General features: G+C 42.2%; 1 pseudogene; it reads right to left on the bottom strand.

Moving 5' to 3' along the window:
- Positions 1-6,548: 6,548 nt before the first annotated feature.
- Positions 6,549-6,881, bottom strand: LOC139670854 (dnaJ homolog subfamily C member 15 pseudogene; annotated as a pseudogene).
- Between the last annotated feature and the right edge of the window lie 4,234 nt (positions 6,882-11,115).

Raw genomic sequence — 11,115 nt, 5'->3', positions numbered from 1 at the left:
ACATTCCTGCACTGTTTTGTAGCTTGGTGGGTGGGACGAATGGAATTTGCTACTTTATTCCAGCTTTCCAAGCTAATTGTACCATTTTAGGTTTAACAAATTGTACATTTTTTAAATTGATATGTAAAAAGTTTTGGTCTTGGAGCTGAGAAGAGAATGTTTCTTAGGAAAGAACAGAGTCACTAAACAGGTAAGTGCACCAGCATTAACTAAGGATTTGAGTTTAAAGATGACCATCCCTCTGAAAGACTGGGGTCATTCCTTCGGTAAAATGCTGTGTAGAATATTCTGCCTTCCTCCAGAATCCCTCAGATGTCTCATTCTGCTCATCAGCTCCTTTTCATTTCCCTCCTCTCCCCCCTCCCTGTGAAGAACTCCAATCCAGCTCCTCTAGGACAGTGTTCAGACACTCTGGAAATCCCTGTTCCCATCATGTAAGATCCTTAATCTATTTGTATTCATCAAACATTTTGCCACCCCCATGCTTTTGGGCACTTGTGTGTGGGGAATGAAAAAATAGTGAGTGATATATGCCAGAAACTGGTTGACAGTTCAGATATTGCAGTAAAACCAAAGGAATTTAAGTTATTGCTGTAACAGAAGGATGAAAGTCAAGTTTCTGGTTGCAGTTCTGCCACAGCTGGATATGAAGGCTTTGCTGGTGTGCATGCCTACTTGGGCATTAATTGACTGCCTGGTCCAGGAGCTTTCCAGCTGGTCACTGCATAGCTGAGACAACAGATGGAGCTGCTAAGAAGTAACTCATTGAAATTTAGCTAGTCTGGCAATGAGGAGATCAATGAACACTTCACAACAAAACAACTAACTGATTGCTGCAGGAGCTTTCCCAGCAGCAGGGGATGTGCTGGGTTTTCTAGGAAGCTCCTGCTTATAGGCAGGAACTCTGCTCCATAAGCTGATAGATGCTATCTTGTATGTTTAGGTATATTGCCTAAGCACTTGTGAAAGATTCAGCACAGAACCAGGGATTTCCCCAAGCAGCTCCTGTTGTAAATTCAGGAATTGAGCAATCCATGCATAACTTTATATAGCCAGCGGAAATCATTCCTGCCATGAAGATGGGCACATGGGGCTGTCTTTTATTCATAGTAAAAATGTGTTTCTTAATAGCGAGAACTGATCCTGCATACACTGTAGTGATCACATAGAATTCACCAGAACAGTCTGGGGAGTCTCAGCCGGTTTAGCTGAAGGCACCACTGAGACATGTTTGCAACATCAGCATCCAGGCAGCTGTCTTCGTCAAAAGATCCAATTCCTTCATGAGCATTACCCTATGCAAATATCCCTATAAAACCAGTAAATGTTCTCTCTGTCAATGTGTGCAGCAGTATATTCAGTGAGTAAAGTCCAACTGTAAGAGCAGAAAACCTTTTCTTAGCACAAAGTTTCAAAATCTTGGAAAGTCGACAATTTGGCCTTTTAAACGGGTAACACCTAAATATAAATTGATAACATCTAAATACAAATTGATAACACCTAAATACATTTTGAAGGAGATAAGTAAAACCTCAGCATATGATTTAGACCCAAGTAAGTTTAAAAGACCTTGTACAAACAGATGACCAAAGGACGAGCACAAGCCCTATGGGGAGAGGCTGAGGGACCTGGGGTTGTTTAGCCTGGAGATGAGGAGACTCAGAGGTGACCTCATCACTGTCTAGAACTACCTGAAGGGAAGTTCTAGCCAGGTGGGGGCTGGTCTCTTCTCCCAGGCACTCAGCAATAGGACAAGGGGGCACGGGCTTAAGCTCTGCCAGGGGAAATTTAAGTTGGATATCAGAAAAAAATTCTTTATAGAGAGAGTAGTCAGGCATTGGAATGAGCTGCCCAGAGAGGTGGTGGATTCACCATCCCTGGAGATTTTTAAATGCAGATTGGACGTGGTGCTGAGTGCCATGATCTAGTAAATAGACTGGAGTTGGACCAAGGGTTGGACTCGATGATCTCGGAGGTCTTTTCCAACCCAATCGATTCTATGATTCTATGACTGGTATTAGCAGAACTTTGACTTAAGGATGGTAGCATGTATACTGGGTAGTATCAAGGAAAACAGTAAGTTTTGATACTGAAATCAGCTTGAGTGACAAAACTGAGAGTCCTATCTGATCAAGCATCTTAATACTCTTTATGTGGATTCTGACAACTGGGTAGCAAAAGCTCGGCCTATTAATGGTCAATTGGTGACAAAGAGGTCTTATGTCTGAACCAGTGTTCTCTGAGAGTGTACAATCAATCAAAGTTATCATTCAACATGCTAAAAAACCCGCAAGCCTTGTGAGAGTATTCAAAGAACTGGCCAAGGCCTCCTACTCAGTATCACATAAACATACATTTTGGTCCTGAAGTAAAGAGAACTATCTGAGCATGTGGTCAGATGAAAATTGGTCTGTGTCACCACCATGACAAAGGATCATGCTAAGCCAAATACCATCAAGGCCATTGTCAAACAATGTCACCCAATCAACCCATTGTTCTGCAGCCTAGAAAAATATGGCTATGGGTTTCACCAGAGCAAATGCCTCAGTGTGGCAAAACCAGATTACCATCTTGGCCTATGTGGACTTGGTCTTGACAATCAGCACATGGGAGAGGATGTCTCCCTTGTAGCAATCTTTGTATTTGCACTGATCTAAAAACCCAGAAGGGAGAAATGTCATGGCTTTTTCATCAACCCTACCTATGATTCTTACATGATCAAAGCCTACAGCCACTGGTAAGTGTTCAATATAAATGGAACACCATTGCTCGAGGAGTCTCTCCAAAATACCCTGGGTTGAAAATATAACTATGGATAGAGACATCTAAATCTGACTATTGAAACTTGATTCTTGGTTTTCTGACATGGGAAAAGCTCTTTGCAGAAAGCTGACAACTTTGAAGACCTACTCAGTACCAAGATTCAGAAATTTGGTGAACTATACCAATGTTACTACAGGACCAACCTCGACCTTAACATCAGAAGGGCCTGTTAAATGGTCACATCTCCCAGCTTGTACACGTGAAAGACTGCTTGCAACAGCACTAAGGATGATGGCCAACAAGTCACCTGTGTGGCAAGCTTTATTCCAAATGGACATGCACAGTAATAGCATATAAAGCTACTCACGAGGTACCACTGTCAGAGAAATTACTGTGGAAGGAGTTGTGCGATAAAACTAATTACAGAAAGACTATGGTTAGCCATCAGAGTAAGTCAAAAGATGAAACATTACTGGAAAAATAGACTTGAAAATACTAGTTGCTGTGTATAATAATGATTCCAACCACCAAACAACTGAAAGTAAATTGTGCCTCTGGAAACAGTCTGTGGATGGAAAAGTTTGAGTAGAGCTGGGGGATTGTGAAACCTGTGGTGATGGCCGATTGCAGTCATGCACCCCAACAGCCTTGTGTTGACACCAGCCCCAGCTGTCCAGCTGCTGAAAAAACGTTCCTCTTTACTCTTCTTTTTATAACAAGTTTATATTTCTGAGATAGCTCACCTCCAAACTTGACTTACGCGATCAGAATGAAATCCTCAGCTACCGTGGCTGGTGCCTCATATCACTGGTTGCTGCCTCCCCCTTGTGGCTGCTGGCTCTCCCAGCAGCACCACCTGTCCCCACGGGCAACTCTCGAGCACAGCTCCGATGCTGCACAGTCAGAGCTCCCTGGCCCAAACACCACTGAAGCGTAGTAACACAAAAGATGAGCTAAAACGTGGTGTTTGGTGACTAAGACAGAATGAACTTGTCTCTGCCGAAGTTGGTACTGCACCAGACCTCTATGCAAAGGCAGCACATAGGAGTTACATGTAGTTCAGCAGCTGATTAGCATCTCATTGTATATTACAGCACTGGAAAGGAAAACAGTAACAAACTTGATTAAATAACACTATCCATGCTTAATGAACATGGCAAGCAACAACCTACAACTGTCAACATGTTCTTTCTGCTGCCTTCTAGTGAGGAGATGTTTGTGGTGAAACAGATCTAAGCAATAGCACTCTACTGGCTATGAAATTTAGAGGGACCCTGGGCTTCATAGAATCATAGAAAAGTTTGGGTTAGAAGAGACCTTTAAAGCTCATCTATTCCAACCCATCTGCAATAAGCAGGAAGGTCTTTAACTAGATCAGGTTGCTCAAACCCTGTGAAACCTGATTTTGGATGTTTCCAGGGATGGGGCGTCTCCTGCCTCCCTGGGCCACCTGTTCCAGTGTTTCACCACCCTTGTTGTAAAAAAATTCTTCCTTATATCCAGTCTAAATCGATGCTCTTTTAGTTTAAAGCCATTAGCCCTTGTCCTGTCTCAACAGACCCTGCTAAATATTTGTCCTTGTGTTCATAAAAGCCCCCGTGATGTACTAAAAGACTACAATAAGGTCTCCCCTGAGTCTTTTCTTCTCCAGACTGAACAACCCCAACTCTCTGAGCTTGTCTTCGTAGGAGAGGTGCTTCACCCCTCTGATCATGAGATCAGATAATTTGGTGCTGTCCACAGAAGCATTTCTACACCTATGGTTCTCAACTGTATTTTCCCCAAAAGTTATTCCAAAGATGAAATGTATTCTTCAAAGACGAAAGCAGTATTTTGGTCATCTTCTGACTGTATACAGTGACGTATCAAGGACAGCAATCTCCCTCCCTGGTGACAACAAGAAGAACCAAACAAAGGAGCATGATGCTGCTGGAGCTGACATAACTTCACTGAAATATTTATATAAAAAGTGAAGTATGTATTATGGAATTACCATTACCAGTACATTAAAATATATAGACTGTGCCTCTTTCTGGGAGCTAAAGAGGAGCAAAAGGCCACATGGACATCAGTGTCAGGTCAGTTCTGGATGAACCACACTAGATATGCTTTCGTAGCTTGTTCCCTTTAATTCTTCTGTGGCTGAGGACACTGCTACTTCCACAATAGACATGAACTGACAATTTCTAGGTATGTCAGATTGCTGAAGGAAACTCCGTGACACCACAAAACCACTCCAGAATGGGATGCTTGTAGAAGTCATTGTGTATGGAATCCCACCTCTATTGTGCTCCCAATAGCCTGAGACAGATTTTCAATGACAGCTGAGTGCTGTCATTTCTCCTCTGCAGTGATACTTGATAGCACCAAAGGACTTCTCTCCCAACGGAGAAGTTTACAATTTCATGGGAAGAGATTTAGCCTCCCTAGTTTATTAGATGTCTTCAAAGCCTTCAAGGTATCCCTGCTTGAACTGCAGTGGGCTGATGGCAGCAGCCTTGAAGCACAAACATAGGAAATCAAATCATGCCAGCTGAAGAGCTGTGCCTTTTGGTTACTTATCAGGTAGAGTTTGAGAACAACAGGGCATAAAACTTAGATCAAGTTAAATATCTACAGATCATTTATTGGCAAGGTAAACTGCATGACCACCTGCCATGGATTATTACCCTTAGAACTAAGCAGCTCTGAAATATTTTCCCTGCATCTGTCCTATTCTAACATGGTCAGTCCCCCAGGCTGGTGATTTTGAGCCTCCTCCTGAGCCTGGGGTTCAGTGCTCCCTTTTTGCACAGCTGGTTAAGGATGTGACCTACGGGCAACTTAGAAGGATTTTGTTTCTCCACATATTTTGAAAAATGGTCCAACCAGGGATGAGCTGTCAGAGACACTATTTCACTTCTGAATTTTCTTCTCCTGTTCCACATTTATTAGGTTGTTACCAATTTATACTTCCAAATGAGAATCCTGTGCTTTGGGCATTTGGCTCTTTAGTTACCACCATCTTTACATCTCCATCTTTTCCTGCTTTAGGCTTATCACACAAGCAAGAGTAATTGTGTTGCTGTATATAATTCTTTGACTACAAAGTAGAGGGTGACTGGAAAGGAACTATGATTAAGGCTGGCAAGATATTGCTACAAAATCATGAGAGATTTCACATCAGTGTCTGCTACAGTACTAAAAAGGGTCAGAAAACAGTGTAGTTAATTCTAATAGCATGGTGTATAACATGGCACAATAAAAATATCTGTAGAGTTAATAGATTAGTACTATGTCATACCAGGCATCACTAGGAAAGGACCACATTTTATTTTGTGACTGGATGCAAACTACATATATTGCTGGTGCTCTCTTCTTTTCTCAATGACTTTATAGGAAAGGAATTGTCAGGTTTTTTTTAAGAAGTGATCCCTGCTCTGTCATGCTGGTTTCTCTTTGTCCTCCCCCATCACAGGATCCAGTCAAAAGAAGTTTCCCCAATGTAGTCCTCTCCCGCCCATGACAGAGTGCAGAAGAATCATAGAATCATAGAGTGTCTTAAGCTGGAAGGGGCCCAGGAGGATCATCAATTCCAACTCTCTGGTTCTCACAGGAACATAGCTGCACATAACCTTACACAGCTATAAAAGATTTCAGTTTGCTTTTAACTAATCTCATATGTTTTATTAGGACAATAAATAGGAAAAATCAATACAGTGTTATGAAACTGTGTAAAGCCAGTTGATCTATAAGCTGTTGCACAATGAATTTGCCATATCTTCTATGACTCTAGGCCTCAGATTTCAGCTTTTGGCACTGGATTCCCAGTCTTTTGCTTAATTTATTTTTATTGCTGAGTATGATGATCCATCTTCATGGGGATAATTCAAAATCTTGATATTTCTCTGGGCTGTTCTGATTTTGGCCTTGTCAGCAGATGGACTTATACCTAAAAGAAGGCAAGCTGCCTTGCCTACTTGTTTTCTATTCAAATCCTCCTTTACAGTACAGTGAAAGACTAAAAATTGAAATCCTCTTTGCCATCTCTGTAATTGTCTGCTCCAGTGGTTTCCAAAGGTGGAAGCATAACAACCTGCACCTTTAACAGTTGCTACACCATGTCCAGCTGCTGCCATAGTTCTGGCCAGCCCTCACTGTAGCTTGGTTGGGCTTGGATGGTGCCCATAAGGACCCTGGCACACTCAGCATGGTACTTGTCCTCAGAGGCAGATGGGGCTCTGTCCATGGGGTGGAGGAGGGAAGTGTGAAGCACTTCAGCCAGGTCCTTCAGTCAGCCCACTCAGCTCACTGTGAGGAGAGAAGCACCTGTCCTTAGAATCACAGAATTATGGAATCATTAAGGTTGGAAAAGGCGTCAAAGACCACTGAGTCCAATCATTAATAACCCACCACCACCATGTTCGCCACTAAACCAAGTCCCCAGGTGCTACATCCACACACCTTTTGAATGCTTCCAAGATTGGTGATTCTACCACTTTTCTGGGAAGTCTGTCCACCCTTTACTGGAAGAAATATTCCCTAATATCCAATATAAACCTCCCTTGGCACAATCTGAGTCTGTTTCCTCTGTTCCTGTCACTTGTTACCTGGGAGGAGAGACCAACCTCTGCCTCATCAATCTCCTTTGATCTTTCCCCATACAGGGATGGCTTCCTGAAGGGCTGGAAGTAAACAGTGCTGGCCCAGGAGTGCCAACAATGGCACAGAGAGGGACCCCACAAGGTCAGAGCAGGAGCAGCTGCCAGGTGGCCAGTCTGGTAGAATGTGTCAGGCACTGCAGGGGAGGACAGCTTGTCTCCCACTGGGAACATTCCCTGTGGAGCCAGACCACTACAGACGTTCTGAGGGTTGCCTATAGTCAGAAATTCCTCAGCCCAAGTGATACCTCACCATGCCCACACCTGGCCATGGAAAAGAAAGCTAGTGCTCCATCCTTCTTGTTGCCTTGATTTATATCCCCAAAAACCTTCTTCTACCATTTCTTCTCTTTATTGCCACCCCCTCTAATACTCTCTCATAATATTGTCATCATCCTGCGAGACAAAAGACATGTTCCTCTAAGACAAAGAGTATGCCCATATTCTTCCACAAATGCCTATGTGTGTATGATCCAGTAAAATGCAGGACTTTTATAAAGGGGGTATTTCCTTTCCAATCAAGTTTTTGTAAAATTACATGTTGCTTACAGGCAAGTTGGCTTACTTTTTTCTATAGCCCCTTTAACTCTTGAAAAAATAGTACATTAAAGATATGGGGGTAGTAGACAAGAAGACAAAAGTGCCATTAGAAATGTTTTAACACAAGTAATCGAATTTAAGTGTAAGATCCATTTTCTCCTGCATTTGTAATTAGAAGTTTGCAATTCATGTCTTGTTTAGCAGCCTATATCACAAAACTATGGATTTTGTGGAGGTTTATTAGCCATAACACATGCAGTGGGACCTGCCAGATGTAATCCTGGCATTGCTCGAAGGAGACATTTGCCTCAGAGCACAGAAAGGGACTCTATTGAATAAGCAAGTGACTGTGACTGTGGAAGAGCATCCCCAAGGTGCTTGTTCAAATCCACAGGGTGGCAATATAGACAACCCTGCCGTGCACCTGCGGATCATGTTGGAGCTGGTGTCATTGCTACCATACATCTCTCTGAAAAAGGCACTGTGCCTTCCAAGGTCATTAGCTATTACACTGATAAAGAAATTTGAGCTAGATCCTATACTAGCACATTTGCTTCTGCAAATATTTAACTACTGATAGATAACTAACAACCACTGGAACCTGGCATTACTGAAGTAAGATAAAATTCTTCAAAAAGAGGGTTTTTAGTAGAAGGCAATCTGGAATGTATTATTGGATCCTGATAGAAACTGCTTGCACGTGAAACTTATCAGAGAGAAATTTTCAGTAGGCTAGTTTGCCACGTGCCCACAACTAGATGTATGAACTGAACCCACAACTAGATGTATGAACTGAACCCACAACTAGATGTATGAACTGAACCAAACAGGAGATACAATGTGAGCAAAGTGGTGCAGCTGGTACAACAAAAGGAGGGATGCCATCCAGGGGGTTCTGGACAAGCTTGAGAAGTTGGAACATGAGAACATAATGGAGTTCAACTAGTCCAAGTGCAAGGTGCTGCAGCTGGGTCAGGACAATCCCAAGCACAAACACAGGCATGGGTGGAGGATGGATTAAGAGCAGCCCTGGGGAGAAGGACTTCAGGATGTTGATGGACATAAAGCTGGATGGGAGCCGGCTCTTGCAGAGCAGAAGACCAACCAACCAACCTCTGCATCCAGAAAAGCGTGACCAGCAGGTCAAGGGAGGTGATTCTTCCCTTTACCCTGCCCATGGTGAGATCTCACCTGGAGTACTGCATCCAGCTCTGGGGCCCTCTGCACAAGACATATTGTTGGAGAGAGCCCAGAGGAGTCCACAAAGATGATCACACCTCTCCTATGAAGACAGGCTGAGAGAGTTGGGGCTGTTCAGCCTGGAGAAAAGAAGGCACTGGGGGACCTTAGAGCACCTTACAGTACTTAAAGGGAGCCTGCAAAGAAGTGAGAGAGGTATGTTTGATGGAGCATACAGTGATAGGACAAGGGGTAATGGCTTAAAAATGAAAGGGAGTAGGTTTAGATTAGATACTAGGAAGAAATTCTTCACCATGAGGATGGTGAGACACTGAAACAAGTTCCCCAGAGAAACTGTGGATACCCCATCCACAAGCTAGATGGGTCTTTGAGCAGCTTTGTCTAGTGGAAGGTGTTCCTGCCCATGGTGGGGGGTTGGAACTAGATGACCTCTGAGGTCCCTTCCAAACTACTGTATGATTCTATGAACAAAGAACTAGGGAAAGATTTAATTATGATGGTAAGCTGTGCTGAAAGCAGAAATGGTGGTCTAAGGGGATGTTACTAGAGCAGTTTCTTAAGGATCAGTTGAGGAACAGTGTTTTGTAATTCTTCCACTAATGACTAAGGAGAAGAAACAGTAGCATGTTAATGAATACTCATGACACAATCTCAGAAATATTGTGAATGCTGAAAAAGTATCATTCAGGAAGAACTGGGCAGCTCAATGCACTGGAATAGCAGAAACTGAGTGACATGAAATGTATGCTTTTGGCAACTTAGGAGAAGTTGTTCTGCTGCAAGCTGGGAAGTCTTTAGTTGGAATCATCAAAGGAGAAGAAAGTTGCCGATGTAGTGGCTAATTAGGAAACAGCTCACCCACAGATCTGACAGGGTCATGGAAAAGGCAAGTGCTATCACTTAGCAGACTGAGAGGCATTTCAGGTCAAGTTAGGGAAATATTAATACCTATTACAGAGAAAATGCATCTGGGCTACTGTATACAGTTGTTCACATGAAAGATGAAGACTTTTTTTGTAACTTTTCTATTCAGAAGATAATGAACAACCTTTGGAATCAACTTTGAATCTGCATGATAAGGTTGCAAAAGGATGCTGTGGTATGTTCAACTCCTTTGCCAGGGTCTGGTCTTTAAAGAACTCTTCTAGTTCTTTATTTTGATGATCCTGTGTAATTGCATGTAATGAGCTTGTAGGGCTTAGCTGAAAAAAATTCTTATGACAAATTCAGTGTTAGATTTTATATATAGTTTTCAGTGGCAAGTATATTTTTTAACACTGAGGTACAAACAGAAGGTTTTTTATGGTTGTTTTGAAATAATTATTATGCAACTAGTATCTGTGATATTTGTTAACCAGTGTCTTTTTTTATTTTTGACCATGTATCTGGGGTCATTGAAAAGGTGAAGGAACCTTTGATTTCAAGCCCATTCATAAGAAAGACACTATGTTCTTCAGACCTTGTTCTGTAGTGATTAAAGGCGTTAGTGTAAGCAGATTATGCTCATGACTTTAAAGGTCAGATTTTATAATCCCTTTTATTTTCCATCCTTTTGGTCAGAACATTCAGATTTATTACAGAGAAACATTTGTCATTTTGTAAGCATACCCTGTGGGAAACTGAACGTGATGGTGAGTCACAAGCAGTTTGTCATCTTGATAAAAAATGATATGAAATTTCTATATTTGGTCTGAGGCAGAGGAATCTTATTCTTTTTTTCTAAGGCTATATATGTATTTAAGTGTGTATATAAAGGGGAGTGGCAGGGGGTGTTGCATATTGTTATAGGCGATTACAGTTTATAGCCAAATTATCTCCCGAATTACATTAGCTGAAATCAATGCCTCCCACTAGATGCACAGACTGTTCCATAAAACCTTGACAGATAAAGCATTAATAAGTGTCAGAGCTGACTTGGTCAATTGAATGATTTGCTGACGCTTCTTTTTACCACAAGCCTGCACTTACAAGT

The sequence above is a fragment of the Pithys albifrons genome, chromosome 4 (genome assembly GCF_047495875.1).
Source record: "Pithys albifrons albifrons isolate INPA30051 chromosome 4, PitAlb_v1, whole genome shotgun sequence".
NCBI lineage: Eukaryota > Metazoa > Chordata > Aves > Passeriformes > Thamnophilidae > Pithys > Pithys albifrons.
Note: the sequence above shows the minus strand (reverse complement) of the source record. Positions and strands in the feature narration are given on the sequence as shown.